The sequence below is a fragment of the Sander lucioperca genome, chromosome 20 (assembly GCF_008315115.2).
Source record: "Sander lucioperca isolate FBNREF2018 chromosome 20, SLUC_FBN_1.2, whole genome shotgun sequence".
NCBI lineage: Eukaryota > Metazoa > Chordata > Actinopteri > Perciformes > Percidae > Sander > Sander lucioperca.
Window position 1 is genome coordinate 22,194,724 of NC_050192.1, and position 18,770 is coordinate 22,213,493.

An 18,770-nucleotide genomic window follows, 5' to 3' on the forward strand; every position below is an offset into this window, starting at 1 on the left:
TGACTTTTTCGACATACTATACTATGACTTTTTCGACATACTATACTATGACTTTTTCGACATACTATACTATGACTTTTTCGACATACTATACTATGACTTTTTCGACATACTATACTATGACTTTTTCGACATACTATACTATGACTTTTTCGACATACTATACTATGACTTTTCGACATACTATACTATGACTTTTTCGACATACTACACTATGACTTTTTCGACATACTATACTATGACTTTTTCGACATACTATACTATGACTATTTTCGACATACTATACTATGACTTTTTCGACATACTATACTATGACTTTTTCGACATACTATACTATGACTTTTTTCGACATACTATACTATGACTTTTTCGACATACTATACTATGACTTTTTCGACATACTATACTATGACTTTTTCGACATACTATACTATGACTTTTTCGACATACTATACTATGACTTTTCGACATACTATACTATGACTTTTTCGACATACTACTATGACTTTTTGACATACTATACTATGACCTTTTCGACATACTATACTATGACTTTTTCGACATACTATACTATGACTATTTTCGACATACTATACTATGACTTTTTCGACATACTATACTATGACTTTTTCGACATACTACACTATGACTTTTTCGACATACTATACTCTGACTTTTTTGACCCACTATACTATGACCTTTTACAACATACTATACTATGACTTTTTTTTCGACATACTATACTATCACTTTTTCGACATACTACACTATGACTATTTTCGACATACTACACTATGACTATTTTCGACATACTACACTATGACTATTTTCGACATACTATACTATGACTTTTTCATGACTTTTTTCGACATAGTATACTATGACTTTTTGATGACTTTTCGACATACTATACTATGACTTTTTTCTACATATAACTATAACTTGACTTTTTACGACATACTGTATAAGACTTTTTACGACAGTATACTATGACTTATGACATTTTTCAACATACTATATCTTTTTTATAACTTTTTTCGAAATGCTATTATTTGACTTTTTTGACATACTATACTATGACTATTATCGACATACTTTACTATGACTTTTTTCGACACACTATACTATGACTATTGTCGACATACTATACTATGACTTTTTCCGACATACTATACTATGACCTTTTCAACATACTATACTATGACTATTTTCGACATACTACACTATGACTTTTTCGACATACTATACTATGGCTTTTTTCGTCATACTACACTATGACTTTTTCGAAATACTATACTATGACTTTTTCGACATACTATACTCTGACTTTTTTGACATACTATACTATGACCTTTTCCGACATACTATAGTATGACTTTTTCGACATACTATACTATGACTTTTTCGACATACTATACTATGACTTTTTCGACATACTATACTATGACTTTTTCGACATACTATACTATGACTTTTTCGACATACTATACTATGACTTTTTCGACATACTATACTATGACTATTTTCGAAATACTACACTATGACTTTTTCCGACATACTAAACTATGACTTTTTCGACATACTATACTATGACTATTTTCGACATACTATACTATGACTTTTTCGACATACTATACCAGGGGTCACCAACCTTTTAGAAACTGAGAGCTACTTCATGGGTACTGAGTCATACGAAGGGCTACCAGTTTGATACGCTCTTCTGAAATAACAAATTTGCTCAGTTTGCCTTTAGTTATATATGATTATTAATGATGAATAGTCATCTATGTGAAGACACTGATCACGTTAATGATTTCTCATTATCAATAATTATCAACAATGACTTAACAAGGTGGGAAACAGATAATATCAATATTCAATTTTCATTTTTAGAACAGGCCTGAGGGCTACTCATGTGGTCCTTGGGGGCTACCTGGTGCCCGCGGGCACCGTGTTGGTGACCCCTGTACTATACTATGACTATTTTTGACATACTATACTATGACTTTTTCGACATACTATACTATGACTTTTTTCAACATACTATACTATGACTATTTTCGACATACTATACTATGACTTTTTCGACATACTGCACTGACTTTTTTCGACATACTATACTATGACTTTTTCGACATACTATACTCTGACTTTTTCGACACACTATACTATGACTTTTTTCGACATACTACTAGCAGGTGATATAATCAAAACAAATATATTTTCATATTTCATATCATGTATTGTGTTATTGATATATAGGTAAAAGGCCAGAATGATGTAAAGAGGCCTCTCTTCGTGAGAAAATGGGATCCATTCCAGATGTTGGCATAAGAGAATAACATACAGAAGAGGCCCTAATTGAACAGCTGTCAAGACGTGTTATGTTTTCTGTCATTCTGTAGTGAATAACAACTTTAGGCACAGTTAACCTATGACCTTAGAAGAGGCCTACAGGAACTGTGTGTCTTACAGCGTATGGGAACATATCGTTGTTATGATGAGATCATGTAAGGGTTTCCAGATGTAAAGGTTTTCAAGATCTATAAGACGGCCGGGTCGAGAAAGATTCGAAGAGAGTACTTGGTCTGTGCCATGCTGCATGTACGTTGTGTTCTCCCTCATGACAATTTGTTCAATATTGAATAAAGCTGCATATACTCTGAAATCATCGAAGTCGTCATCTTTGCACATCTCCATCATCATTTCCAGAGAACACCATCTCTCAACTATACTATGACTTTTTTCGACATACTACACTATGACTATTTCCGACATACTATACTATGACTTTTTTCGACATACTATACTATGACTTTTTTCGACATACTATACTATGACTTTTTTTGACATACTATACTATGACTATTTTCGACATACAATGAGTTTTTCATGACTTTTTTTGACATACTATACTATGCCATTTTTATAACTTTACAACATACTATGACTTTTTTCGACATACTATACTGACTTTTTTTCAACATAATATACTGACTTTTTTACAATATACTACGTTTTTATTAGTCAAGGCACGGAAAAATGTCACAGAAGCACAATGAAAACATCTTCCATTTATTTCAGTATTTCTCCTTTCAATAAAAATTATAAGAATACATCTCTTACAATGGACCCAGAAAAAATGACAATGAAAAATACAGTGAATTAATTCAGTGACCAGTCAACCACTTTAGTTACTTGGTCAAAGAACTCTCCAACAGTATTTTTATTGAAGGTTGTAGCTCTCTCCAAAGATGTCGCTTCAGGCATACGGCAGCAGAGATGATGGTGAACCAATCTCGACCCAAAGAATATAATTCATTCTATCACGATATTGTATAACTACATCAGATGGATGAGCCCTGACCTACTGGATCATATCGTCTTCAAGCCCTCTTTGCTTCTACTGTTTTAACGTCCTTTACCTCCTTTATTATGTACATAATTATTTAAAATAACATACAGAACATACATACTGGGAGTGGTGCAATACAACATTGAAATACATAGTAAACGACTATGCTGTAAATTGTTAAGCATACCTGAGATAGTTGTCTGAATTGAGTAGTGAATTGAGAATGCAACACAATTTTAATGTTTTTGTATTACATCATGTAAAATTTTTCTTACACCTTGTATCACTGTAGAAACAACTGTATTTCTGTATATATTTTTGCATGTATGTTTGTGGGTGTACTTGCTTCTATTTTTTTCTGTTTTGAATTTTAAAAACAAAAGCATCTTGAGGACAGGTGTTGCAAATAAGCGTTTACCTACAAAAATTAAACAGTGCATCTTGCTTCATAACAGGTATTCCCTACTGTCAGATTAAAATGTCAACTTTTGAAATGTGTTGTTTATTTTACTACCTTTGTTGTGATGCCATTAGTATGATGAGTATATATATACTTATATATACTATATAAGTATAGCACGTCAAAAAATTCATGAAAAAATTCATAGTATTCTATGTCGAAAGAAAATCATAAAGAAGTCAAAGTACAGCATGTCGAAAAAAGTCAAGGAAACGTTCAAAGAATGGAATGTCAAAAAAAGGTCATAAAAAAAGTCATAAACAGTCATAGTATGTCAAAAAAAAGTCATGGAAAAGTCACAGTGAAGTATGTCGAAAATATTCATAAAAAGTCATAGTATAGTACGTCAAAAACATTCACAAAAATGTCATAATATAGTATGTTAAAAAAGTCATAAAACAGTCACAGTATAGTATGTTGAAAAAGGTCATAGTATAGTATGTCAAAAAAAATGATGAAAAAGGTCATAGTATAGTATGTGGAAAAAGTCATAAAAAGTAATAGTATAGTATGTCAAAAAAGGTCATAAGAAAAAAATCATAGTATAGTATGTCAAAAAAAGTCATAGTATAGTATGTCAAAAATATTGACTAAAAAGTCATATTATAGTATGTCAAAAAAGTCATAAAAAAGTCACAGTAGTCATAAAAAAGTCACAGTACGTTGAAAAAGTCATATTATAGTATGTTAAAAAAAAAAGTCATATTATAGTATGTCAAAAAAGTCATAAAAAAGTCACAGTAGTCATAAAAAAGTCACAGTACGTTGAAAAAGTCATATTATAGTATGTTAAAAAAAAAAGTCATATTATAGTATGTTAAAAAAAAAGTCATAGTATAGTATGTTGAAAAAAAATCATACAGAAGTCATAGTATAATAGGTCACAAAAAATCATGAAAAATGTCCTAGAAGTCAAAAGAACGTCATAGAATAGTATGTTGAAAAAGTCATAAAAAAGTAATCTTATAGTATGTCGAAAAAAGTCATAGGATAGTATGTGGAAAAAGTCATAAATAAGTAATAGTATGTCGAGAACATTCACTAAAAAGTCATAGTATAGTATGTCGAGAATATTCACTAAAAAGTCATATTATAGTATGTCGAAAGTCATAAACACGTCAAAAATATTAACAAAAAAGTCATAGTATAGTATGTTGAAAAAAAAAAAAAATCATACAGAAGTCATACTATAGTAGGTCAAAAAAAGTCATGAAAAAAGTCCTAGACGTCAAAAGAACGTCATAGAATAGTATGTTGAAAAAGTCATAAAAAGTAATCGGATAGTATGTCGAAAAAAAGTCATGAGAAAAAGTCATCGTATGGTACGTCAAAAATATTCACAAAAAAGTCATATTATAGTATGTTGAAAAAAGTCACAGCATAGTATGTCGAAAAAAAAGTCAGTATACAGTAGTATGTCAAAAATATTCACTAAAAAGTCACAGTATAGTATGTCAAAAAAGGTCATAAGAAAAAAGTCATATAGTATGTCGAAAATATTCACTAAGTCATATTATAGTATGTCGAAAAAGTCATAGTGTAGTACGTCAAAAATATTCACAAAAAAGTCATAGTAGGTTGAAAAAAGTCATGAAAAAGTCATAGTTATAGTATGTCGAAAAAAATCAGTATAGTATGTCAAATATTCACAAAAAAAGGCATAGTATATCAAAAAAAGTGAAGAAAGTTACAGTATAGTTTGTCGAAAAAAGTCATAGTATAATATGTCGAAAATATTCACAAAAGTCATATTATAGTACGTTGAAAAAGTCATAAAAAAGTCAGTATGTTGAAAAAAGTCATAGATGTCGAAAAATGGCATAGTATAGTATATCAAAAAAAAGTCAGTATACAGTAGTATGTCAAAAACATTCACAAAAAAATTAGTATAGTATATTGAAAATATTCACAAGTCATATTATAGTACGTTGAAAAAAAATCATACAGAAGTCATAGTATAGTAGGTCAAAAAAAGTCATGAAAAAAAGTCATAGAAGTCAAAAGAACGTCACAGAATAGTATGTTGAAAAAGCCATAAAAAAGTAATCTTATAGTATGTCGAAAAAAGTCATAGGATAGTATGTGGAAAAAGTCATGAGAAAAAGTCATAGTATAGTATGTCGAAAAAGTCACAAAAAAGTCATAGTATGTTGAAAAAAAGCCATGAAAAAAGTCAGTATACAGTAGTATGTCAAAAATATTCACTAAGTCATATTATAGTATGTCAAAAAAGGTCATAAGAAAAAAGTCATAATATAGTATGTCGAAAATATTCACTAAGTCATATAGTATGTTGAAAAAGTCAGTGTAGTACGTCAAAAATATTCAAAAAAAGTCATAGTATGTTGAAAAAAGTCATGAAAAAGTCATAGTATGTCGAAAAAGTCACAAAAAAGTCATAGTATGTTGAAAAAAAGCCATGAAAAAAGTCAGTATACAGTAGTATGTCAAAAATATTCACTAAAAAGTCATATTATAGTATGTTAAAAAAAAAAGTCAAAGTTCTCAATGCTTCAGTTTACAGCCCTACACTCAATGAAATTCATACTAATTAAACCCATTCCCACATTTTCAACTATTCCTACTACTTCACCTACTTCTTACACATTTAAGCCAGCAATACAGTCTAGCGTCAACCTTTAAACATACAACATTCACACCGCAGTTTCTTCAGAAATTGCATTCTCTAGTAACTTTTAGCTACCTCTTTCAAATTCCTGTGTCCAGGTGTTTGTTACGGGGAAGCGGAGGAAAGAGGACCCAAACGCAGAGAGAGGCAGGCAGGCGATGGTTAAACACAGGTTTAATGAACAAAAACTGAGGAGAGCAAACAATGAAGGAAGTCCTGAAGGCACAGGCAAAAAGGTCCAAAACACAAAAACAGAATAGGGAATCCAAAGACAAGGGCACAGGCTACGACACGCTGACAGGACAGAAACACAAACTGACACAAAACGATCTGACACCAGACAAAGGAAACACAGGGGCTAAATAAACTAGGTAATGAGAAGACGCAAGACAGGTGACACCAGGGCTGGGGAACAGGTGGAGCACATCAGACAATCACACAGGCGGGAAAACACAAAGTAAAGCTAGACAAGACAAGACAGAAAACAGACTATCAAAATAAAACAGGAAACCAGAACAACAGACAGGAAACATGAAATAAACTAAACACAGAGACTTGACACAACAAGATAAGACACAACAGGGAACATAAATATACAGAATAATGCAAAAAAAAACAGAAAATGTACAAAACCATAACAGTGTTACAGCTGATACATTGTTTTAATCAAATCATATAGCCAATTTTTCAAATTAGTTAACCCTCTGAGGACACACACATCATAAGTTTGTTTGTTTGCAAAAGAGATTTGAGGAATTTCAAAAAGCGAACATCACCGTATCAGATTAAACCAACTTATCTCTTCACTAGTGCTGTGAAACAATTAAAATATTTAATCGTGATCAATCGCATTAATGTCATAGTTAACTCGCAACTAATCGCACATTTTTATCTATTCTAAATGTCCCTTGATTTACTTTTGTCCCATTATTTTTTCTCATTTTAATGCTCTTATCAACATGGAAAAGTGGATCGGCTTGCTTTGTGCAAATGTTTTTTTATTGAAAACAACATTGGCATTACTGTAGGATTCAATTTCACAATAACATTCTCACTTGGAGCACATAATCTCTCACACAATGTTACACTGTCCAACAATAAAAGGGTGGAAAAAGACAAGTCCCCAAAACAGGCCCTTCAACAGCCCTTTCTGAAGGATCAAAACAGAGCGATACAAAATAATATTACAATGTGCACATGTAAGGTAAACTAGGACTCAGCCTATAGTGCAGTTAAACCATGGCTTAATACTTCTTTTTCTCAAGTTTGCTTTGAACGTAGCAGTCATACAAATGCTTTATATTCACCAGAGGCTCATCAACCCAGCCTCTTATGTCAAAAAGAATGAACAGTAACGGTTAGCAATAAAAGGTAAGCCTACTACTTCTTTGCTTTGAGCCAGTTACTCAAACAGACAAGCCTGTTGACATTTTCATACATCAGGGAAGCTCGCTTCTTTTGTACAACATGCCAAGACAGTGAAAACAACCTTTCAGAAGGTACTGATGTGGCCGGTGTTGCTAACTACTTACTTGCTAAGTGCAAGGCGGGCCATTTCACTGTGTGCCCCTTCATGTGTGGACCACCAATCCTGGGGACAGTCATCCATGCCAGTAAGAGGCTCTGCCTTGTAGCGTAAACTTTCCATTCAGAATCTTACTGGCGTCCATTTCGGCGTCTCGCGCTCTCCATCCACTCAAAATGTAACGTTAGCGAACGTTAGCCTACTACTCTTTGGCCGGCTCGCAGGCCCAAACAAGTGTGTGGCGTGCCTGTTGTTTTGTTTCCGGTCTAACTAGATACTGTTGTGTATGGTTTCATGGCGATGCGCTAAAGAGAGAAAGTCGCCGATTTTCAACCCTTCTGAAGCGAGTCATCCAGTGGAGTTCTGCCAGCGTGAAACTCCGGTTACTAGAGCCGTGCATCTGCATGTTTGGCTGAGCTGATTGAAAATCAGCAAACTTTCTCTTACATTACCAGCTAACGCTAGCTGGCTAGCTTGGTTGGCAGAACGCTGAACAAGACATTTCTAGGCAACAAAAGTGTTATGAAACTAGCGATTGAGACCATAAATAAAAAAATAAAAAACGTAACAAATCAAGTGAGAAGTAAGCTCATTTCCTCATTGACTTCTATAGAATAGCTAATTTAGTTGTAATTACTGGAAGATATCTTTTTCTGTTTCACACTGTCCAAGAGAAAACCTTTAACATGCTGTACTGCTAATGATGATGTGTGTGTTATTTCAGGTAAAGGTGGGAAACAGCCTGGGCATGCGTACGGGGGCGGCCCTCAGCTCTATGGACGGTACGATTGGTCGCTGTGTGGGCAACAGTCTGGAGGTGATTGAGTGTCTGGAGACGCTGAAGGGGAAAGGACCCGACGACCAAATGGAGCTGGTCACAACTCTGGGTAACAACTTTATTCTGTAGCTTAAAGAACCCTTTAAAGTCATGGTTTAGATGCTAGTTGTTTAAGCCACAGCTCGACGTATCAGCGGCATTTAGTAGATCCGCATGGTGCTCCTTCAGCTCAGCGGCAGTTGGTGGTTCAGTTATCCGAGAATAGGAGACTGTGAGCCGGGTACAGAGCCAGTCATTTCGGCAGAGATTACGGTTAAAGCCCATGTTGCAGGTTAACCACCACTGTTGATTAATGGGTACATAAAGCACTCAACATATGTATATCATTGTTAAAAATGTCACCAAATAGTGTTAAAGGCCAGTTTTTACCGTTTTAGTCGTTTAGTGGGTTTTTTAACGCAATTCGGTGATGACGTCACGTTGGGGAGACGTGCCTCAGCCTAGTACTAGAACTATGGTGACTGACTGGGATGAGGAAGAGGTGTTTTTACTGTCAGTGAATAGCATAGAGCGAAAGTCAATGTTTTCTTTATATTTAGTGACAGTGATCATGTCGTTAGTTCAGATAAGTACTGGTAATCTAGCTAGATCTAGAAATAGAAGGCATCATGCTAGCTACGGGCTAACTTGCCAGTCAGTCCCACCTGTGAAATCCCCCGACGTTGTAAACACATTTCGATTAGATATCTCACGTTTTGATGGACCCTACTAGCTCCAGTAACAACATAATTGCCTAGTGTTTATTTATTACTTGGATGGGGATGCTGTTCGGCTTTTCACAAGTTTAGACAGCTAGCTAAAGCTACGCCGATGTTTTGCTAACGTTAGCGCAGCAGCGTTAGCCTAGACGGCTAGGTAAATATTACGACTGCCTTCGTTGTTTCCTATATCTGCGTCCACGTTGTCAACATCAGACATGTGGCGTTAGTGCTCCTTTTGTACCATAATTGTATTGAATGAAATGTGAATGAAATGTTAAGCTTCGCTCCTACGAAATGGGTGGGTTTTTGTTAGCTACGTTACACACAAAGTTAACTGGCTATAGTTAGCCTGTGCTAGCGGAATTAGCTAACGTTGCGTAGCCAGCCAGCAGCTTCGGCAGTAGTTCCGGCGAGCTAACCACGACAGCTAACACATCCACAAGCGTCTCTATTTCAAACATCACTGCAGATTGACTGCTTTTAGCAGCAGAGGTTGATTGTGGGCGACAATACTGTCGTGGTTAGCTTACCCAAACTACTGCCAATTGCCGAAGTTGCTGGCTGGTTACGCAACATTAGCTAATTCCGTTAGCATACAGGCTAACTATAGCCAGTTAGCTTTGTATGTAGCTAACAAAAACCCACCCATCTCGTAGGAGCGAAGCTTAACATTTCATTCAATAAAATGATGGTACAAAAGGAGCACTAATGCAACATGTCTTATGTTAACAACGTGGACGCAGATATAGGAAACTCCGAAGGCAGTCGTAATATTTACCTAGCTAGCAGTCTAGGCTAACACTGTTGCGCTAACGTTAGCAAGCTGTCTAAACTTGTGAAAAGCCGAACAGCATCCCCGTCTAAGCTGTGTTTCACTTTCCCTCCAATATTATTATGACATAATAAAGACACATGGACTCGGTCGAGACCAAAAGCCATATTTTGCAACACCAGTGGCACAGACCGAGCCCCTAGACAGTGAACCGAGGGGCTTTCATCTGTCGTCTCCCCAACGTGACGTAATGCAATGCATTGTGGGGGAAAAGAGAATCATTGCAAACTGCTGTAAAATAGTACTACTTTTTGTATTTTGTTCCGTTTTTTGATATCCATTGTATTTGATGTTGTTGGGTAACAGTTTAAATGTTTATTACCAACAAGCAAATTGCACAAATTCATTAGAAAATAAACCCTGCAACATGGGCTTTAAGTAAGTAATGAAACGACTAGTTAAGAAAAGAACTAACGCTAGTCCCTTTCGCTGCCATGTTGTTACCCTGGAAATCCAGAGTTCTTGCGAGAGCACAATTTGAATTTGCTCAGTGAGGCACTCTGGCATTGAGTAATGATGCTCATTAACTATGCCCTTGTAGCCGAGCTGCACCAATCACATCGGTGTATCTGATATAGGCGGGCCAGAGGCGAGCTAAATAGATGACGACAGCGCTGCAACGACCAAGTCATTAGTAACAAGTGCAACGTGCACTTGCGGCTTACAATGACTTACAAAGATACATAACAGCTACAAGTGTATGCACTATACAGGATTAACCCTATTATACTTTATCGACAGGAATTGATAGGTCAAACAGCAAACAGCCACCCACAAATAGTCTATAAGCAAAGCATCCGGCTGTCTTTGAGATTTCACATGAACAACGGTTAAAGTTACCCAGGCTACCGAAGAATACCATAATTCATCCGTTCAATTAGGTCTAAGCGACGCACCCCAAGCTTCCATCCTTAACCGTTTTTTCCTTTCTCCCCCCCCCACCCCCCCGACAGAATATTGTTCCACAGCTTCAACACAAGGGTCAACATCGTTGGGGTGTTAACACACACACACACACACACACACACACACACACACACACACTCTCACAAACACACACACACACACACACACACACACTCACTCTCACACACACACAGACACAAACAGAGACACACACACACACACACACACACACACACACACACACAGGCAGAATTGTTTACTTTTGAAATTTGTGTTGGAATGTTAGAATTTCCCTTATGCTTATAATCCTTTGATGACTGTTCCTTTGATGGATGATGTCACAAAGCTCCGTTGATATCTTCAGTTTCAGTGTTAGGAGGAAACAGTTGGTTAACCTTTCAGCACAGATCACAAGCACAGACGAGACCATTTTGATGCAACAGTGTTTTTATTGACTGCTCAAGTTCTGTTCTTGTACACTTTTCGACATAACTTTAAGAAGAAGTTCATGTTCAAAGTGCAAAAGCAAAAGTTTAACCATAATAAAATAGCTAGGTCTAACGTTTCGCAAATGGAAGTCATGGCTCTCGCGAAAAAGGTGAAAACTGACCAAGAGGAGGTGAAAGAGCTGAAAACCCAACTCCAGCTAAGCCAAGATGAAAGATTTAGCGTTGAGAGCTTTACCTGTACTCAGGCTGACTTGTTGGAGTTAGTTGAGAGATTCAGAAAATACGAAGACAAGAAGATGGCGGAGGAGAAGGCCAAGCACAGAGAAGAGCTACTGATCGTCGAGGAGCAGAAAGAAAAACTAGCGGCCGAGTTGGAAGAACTCAGAGCTACACTACCCCGAATGGACATGGAAAACAAAAAGGTAGTGGAGAACTTGAAAAAACAGCTAGGAGAAAGAGACAATCTCATTGCTAGAGAAAATAAGATAAAGGATGAAACACGAATGGAAGAATTAATGGAGCGCAAAGAACTGGAGATGATTATTGAAAAGCTGAAGAAGAAGAAAGATCTTACCGGAAAGGTTTCGGCATTAGAGAATGCGGTCAAAGACAATCAAAATATAATTGAAAACAGAAATCTGGAGATATCTTGTTTAGTGAGGGACAATAAACAATTACAACAGGATGGGGCTAAAGAAAAGGAAAACAACGCTGTTCTACGTGATGAAGTAAAACGGTTGAAAGGCATACTCAAATCCGTCAAGGAAGATTTGACGACACAGGCTGAGCTCAAAAAAACGAGAAAGGAGCTGAAGAAGGCCAACCGAGAGAACGCCAACCTGGGTGCAACCGTCACACATCTCAAACACTGTGATGCAGACCTGATTAAGGAGAGAGAGAAAAACAGCAGCATGAGCAGCTATATCACACAGTTCAAGACCGATCTGCAGGAATGCATTGATTATACCTCGGACCCCACGGAATGTGTACAGAATATCATTGAGGTCAAAAGACGTTACATCGACAATGACACCCAAGTACAGATGGATGAAAACACTGAGGCTTATCTTATAAAAGCGGTTCCTGATAGTGACGTAACAATCAGCCATTACAGAAAGCGCCTCGAAGCCTTGAAACATTACCAAGAATTGAATTTTAAGAGAAGAGAGCAGGAACACAGAGCCTTAACTAATATAATCAACAAGAAGACGATGGAGCAGCACAACATAACAAAAGAACTCAAAGAAACAAAACGGCTTCTTGAAAAGGCAAAAAAGCCGCCACTGCAGAAAATAATGTCCTGGATAAATAAGAAAGTGCTACGAAAAAACATCAATGTCGAACCAACATCTCTTCTCCCAGGTGACAGCCAGCCACCGGTCCTCCCTGATGACAGAATCGTGTCATCAGTGCTTTCCTGTACAAATGCCACAATATCATCATCTACGCATGAATACATGAACAGTGTCATTCACAGTGTCGTGTCATCTGTGCATTCCTGTGCAGATCTGGACTTCCCTGATGACAGAATCGTATCATCTGTGCATTCCTGTGCAGATACCACGATATCATCATCTACGCAGACACATCAATACATGGACGGTGTCATTCACGTGAGGCCGTATCATTCAGGGATCAGTGATCTCCCAAAAGTTGACTGCTAAAACTCCCCTTAACCTGTTAACACCCGCGGTGATGGCGTGGTGCAGCATGTCAGGGCCACATGGTTGCCACAATGCTTCGGTTTTCTCCCACACACCAAATCAATTGTGACAGTAATTGTGATAATTACAATCAATTTCAAATAAAATGACAGTAATTGTGATAATTACAATCAATTTCAAATAAAATGACAGTAATTGTGATAATTACAATCAATTTCAAATAAAATGAACAACTTCAGCTCAATATCTGTTCTTGTATTTCCTGTATCTGTGATACCTCATGTATGATTTCAATATTTGAAACCTTCAAAGAGGTATGCATACGTCTTTTCTAAATAAAAAAATACAATATACACAAAAACAGTAAACAAAATATAGGAAATGGCTGCGTAAGTAGTTTGAGCACTCTGTGCAACGTGCAGATGATTGTACATGCAAAGTGTAGTGACAGATAGATGGATAGATACTTTAATAATACCCAAGGGCAAATTCAAAGAAGTGATTTGAGTGAGATTTGAACTCACCCTGGTTTACAAGACCAGTGCTCTAACCCCTGAGCTATGGAGCCAGTGTAAGGAGGAGGTTTCTGATGGACACCTTCTGCCAGAGGGGAGAGATTCAAACATAGCGTTTCCAGGGTGAGAGGGATCAGCCAGACTCTTTCCTGCTCGCCTCAGTGTCCTGGAGGCGTCCAGATCCTGGAGAGACGGCAGATAGCAGCAAATCAACTTCTCAGCAGAGGGGATGATGCTCTGCAGTCTGCTCTTGTCTTCAGCGGTGGCAGCAGCGTACCAGAAAGTATGATGAAAAAAGGTTTAAAAAAAGTAATAGTATAGTATGTTTAAAAAAAAAAAAAGTCATAGTACAGTAAGCTGAAAAAAGTACAAAAAAGTCATAGTATAGTATGCTGAAAAAGTCATAAAAAAGTCATTGTATGGTATGTCAAAAAAAGTCAAAAAAGGTCAAGGTCAAGGTAAACTTTATTATCCCACAAGGGGAAATTCATGTGGTCATTCATTACGCGTCCTAGTCACAACATATTCTCTAAACATATAGACACCACAAACAAGCCAATAAGCATGTATAAAGAAGAGAATGATACTACAGAAATGACAATGACAGAAATCAACAAAAACAATAAACAATACTACAAAAAAGACAAAGACAATCCGACGTCTGACATTTACGATACGAAACTATAAAATTATCAGGTAGCAAAACATTTTAAAAATAATAAGAAAAATTAAGATCTACCATCCAGTTAAAGTGCCAGTGCGGAATTAAAGTGCCTGTGATGTGCTTGGTCATTATACAATCTGATCGCTGTAGGCACAAATGATTTATTGTACCTTTCTGTTCTAATTCTCTGTTGTAAAATTCTACCAGTTGACCTATTGCTTCTCATAAATTTATGGTGAAGAGGGTGAGTGGGGTCATTAAGGATTTGGTCAGTCTTTTTTAAGATAAGCTCATTGTACAACTGAGCTGCCGACACCTGATCAATTCCGATGATCCTACTGGCCATCTTGATCAGTCGCTGCAATTTCTTTTGGTCCTTAGCATGCATGTTACCAAACACACAGATAAGGCCAAAAGACAGAACACTCTGGAGGATCCATCCATCCATCCATCCATCCATCTTCTTCCGCTTATCCGGTAACGGGTCGCGGGGGTAGCAGCTCCAGCAGGGGACCCCAAACTTCCCTTTCCCGAGCCACATTAACCAGCTCCGACTGGGGGATCCCGAGGCGTTCCCAGGCCAGGTTGGAGATATAATCCCTCCACCTAGTCCTGGGTCTTCCCCGAGGCCTCCTCCCAGCTGGACGTGCCTGGAACACCTCCCTAGGGAGGCGCCCAGGGGGCATCCTTACCAGATGCCCGAACCACCTCAACTGGCTCCTTTCGACGCGAAGGAGCAGCGGCTCTACTCCGAGCTCCTCACGGATGACTGAGCTTCTCACCCTATCTCTAAGGGAGACGCCAGCCACCCTCCTGAGGAAACCCATTTCGGCCGCTTGTACCCTGGATCTCGTTCTTTCGGTCATGACCCAGCCTTCATGACCATAGGTGAGGGTAGGAACGAAAACTGACCGGTAGATTGAGAGCTTTGCCTTCTGGCTCAGCTCTCTTTTCGTCACAACGGTGCGATAAATTGAGTGTAATACCGCACCCGCTGCGCTGATTCTCCGACCAATCTCCCGCTCCATTGTTCCCTCACTCGCGAACAAGACTCCAAGGTACTTGAACTCCTTCACTTGGGGTAAAGACTCATTCCCTACCTGGAGAAGGCACTCCATCGGTTTCCTGCTGAGAACCATGGCCTCAGATTTAGAGGTGCTGATCCTCATCCCAGCCACTTCACACTCGGCTGCGAACCGATCCAGTGAGTGCTGAAGGTCACAGGCCGACGATGCCATCAGGACCACATCATCTGCAAAAAGCAGCGATGAGATCCCCAGCTCACCAAACTGCAACCCCTCTCCACCCCGACTACGCCTCGATATCCTGTCCATAAATACTACAAACAGGATTGGTGACAAAGCGCAGCCCTGGCGGAGGCCAACTCTCACCTGAAACGAGTCCGACTTACTGCCGAGAACACGGACACAGCTCTCGCTTTGGTCGTACAGAGATTGGATGGCCCTGAGAAGGGACCCCCTCACCCCATACTCCCGCAGCACCTCCCACAGTGTCTCCCGGGGGACCCGGTCATACGCCTTCTCCAGATCCACAAAGCACATGTAGACCGGTTGGGCATACTCCCAGGCTCCCTCCAGGATCCTTGCGAAGGTAAAGATCTGGTCCGTTGTTCCACGACCAGGACGGAATCCGCATTGTTCCTCTTCAACCTGAGGTTCGACTATCGACCGAACCCTCCTTTCCAGCACCTTGGAGTAGACTTTACCGGGGAGGCTGAGAAGTGTGATACCCCTGTAATTGGCACACACCCTCTGGTCCCCCTTTTTGAAAAGGGGAACCACCACCCCGGTCTGCCACTCCTTAGGCACCGTCCCCGACTTCCACGCAATGTTGAAGAGGCGTGTCAACCAAGACAACCCCTCCACACCCAGAGCTTTAAGCATTTCTGGACGGATCTCATCAATCCCTGGGGCTTTGCCACTGTGGAGTTGTTTAACTACCTCAGCAACTTCCACCAGGGAAATTGACGACAATCCCCCATCATCCTCCAGCTCTGCCTCTACCATAGAGGGCGTATTAGTCGGATTTAGGAGTTCCTCAAAGTGCTCCTTCCACCGCCCTATTACCTCCTCAGTTGAGGTCAGCAGCGTTCCATCCTTACTGTACACAGCTTGGATGGTTCCCCGCTTCCCCCTCCTGAGGTGGCGAACGGTTTTCCAGAAGCACCTTGGTGCCGACCGAAAGTCCTTCTCCATGTCTTCTCCGAACTTTTCCCACACCCGCTGCTTTGCCTCTTTCACGGCAGAGGCTGCAGCCCTTCGGGCCCTTCGGTACCTTGCAACTGCCTCCGGAGTCCCCTGGGATAACATATCCCAGAAAGACTCCTTCTTCAGTCGGACGGCTTCCCTGACCACCGGTGTCCACCACGGTGTTCGTGGGTTACCGCCCCTTGAGGCACCTAAGACCCTAAGACCACAGCTCCCCGCCGCAGCTTCAGCAATGGAAACTTTGAACATTGTCCACTCGGGTTCAATGCCCCCAGCCTCCACAGGGATGCACGAAAAGCTCCGCCGGAGGTGTGAGTTGAAAGTCTGTCGGACAGGGGCCTCCTCCAGACTTTCCCAGTTCACCCGCACTACCCGTTTGGGTTTACCAGGTCTGTCCAGAGTCTTCCCCCACCCTCTGACCCAACTCACCACCAGATGGTGATCAGTTGACAGCTCTGCCCCTCTCTTCACCCGAGTGTCCAAAACATACGGCCTCAGATCAGATGAAACGATTATAAAATCGATCATTGACCTTTGGCCTAGGGTGCTCTGGTACCAAGTACACTTATGAGCATCCCTATGTTCGAACATGGTGTTCGTTATAGACAATCCATGACTAGCACAGAAGTCCAACAACAAACAACCACTCTGGTTTAGATCAGGGAGGCCGTTCCTCCCAATCACGCCTCTCCATGTGTCTCCATCATTGCCCACGTGCGCGTTGAAGTCCCCCAGCAGAACTATGGAGTCCCCTACTGGAGCCCCATACAGGACTCCATTCAAGGTCTCCAAGAAGGCCGAATACTCCGAGCTCTTGTTTGGTGCATACGCACAAACAACAGTCAGAGTTTTCCCCCCCCCAACCCGCCGGCGTAGGGAGGCGACCCTCTCGTCCACCGGGGTAAACTCCAACGTAGCGGCGCTCAGCCGGGGGCTTGTGAGTATCCCCACACCCGCCCGGCGCCTCACACCCTGGGCAACTCCGGAGAAGAAAAGAGTCCAACCCCTATCCAGGAGTATGGTTCCAGAACCGAGACTGTGCGTAGAGGTAAGCCCCACCAGATCCAACTGGTAGCGCTCCACCTCCCGCACAAGCTCCGGTTCCTTCCCCCACAGAGAGGTGACGTTCCACGTCCCCAGAGCCAGCGTCTGCTGCCCGGGTCTGGTCCGTCGAGGCCCCTGACCTTCACTGCCACCCATGTGGCAGCGCACCCGACCCCAGCGGTTCCTCCCACAGGTGGTGGGCCCATGGGTTGGAGAGAGAGGTGCCACGTAGCTTTTTCGGGCTGTGCCCGGCCGGGCTCCGTGGCAAACCCGGCCACCAGGCGCTCGCTGACGGGCCCTCCATCTGGGCCTGGCTCCAGACGGGGGCCCCGGGCTTCCTCCGGGCAGGGTCTCATCATCTCTACCTCGTTTTTTCATAGGATTTTTGAACCATTCTTTGTCTGGCCCCTCACCTGAGACCACTTTGCCTTGGGAGACCCTACCAGGAGCACAAAGCTCCAGGCAACACAGCCCTCAGGTTCATAGGGACACACAAACCTCTCCACCACGATAAGGTGATGGTTCCCGGAGAAGACTCTGGAGGATACTTTTGTAAAACATTACAAGGATGTGTCTGTCTAATCTAAAAGTGTTTAGTTTCCTAAGGAACAACATCCGCTGGTGCATTTTCTTAGTTTTATTCAGTGCGCATACATTAAAAGTTAATTTAGAGTCAATTTCAACTCCCAGATATTTGTAGGTTGAGACTCTCTCTACTAGTTCACCATTGATCTTAGAGAGGGGGGCTGTGATTCTATTTTTGTTAAAATCTATGACCATCTCTTTTGTTTTCTTCACATTTATTTCAAGGAAATTATCAGAACACCACTGAGTAAATCCCTGTAATTCCCTCTGGAATTCATTCACAGAAGAAATGTCATATTTTAAAAAACCAACCAGTGCTGTGTCGTCAGCGTATTTAAAATAAGTGTGGGCTGAAGAGGATGCTTGACAGTTATT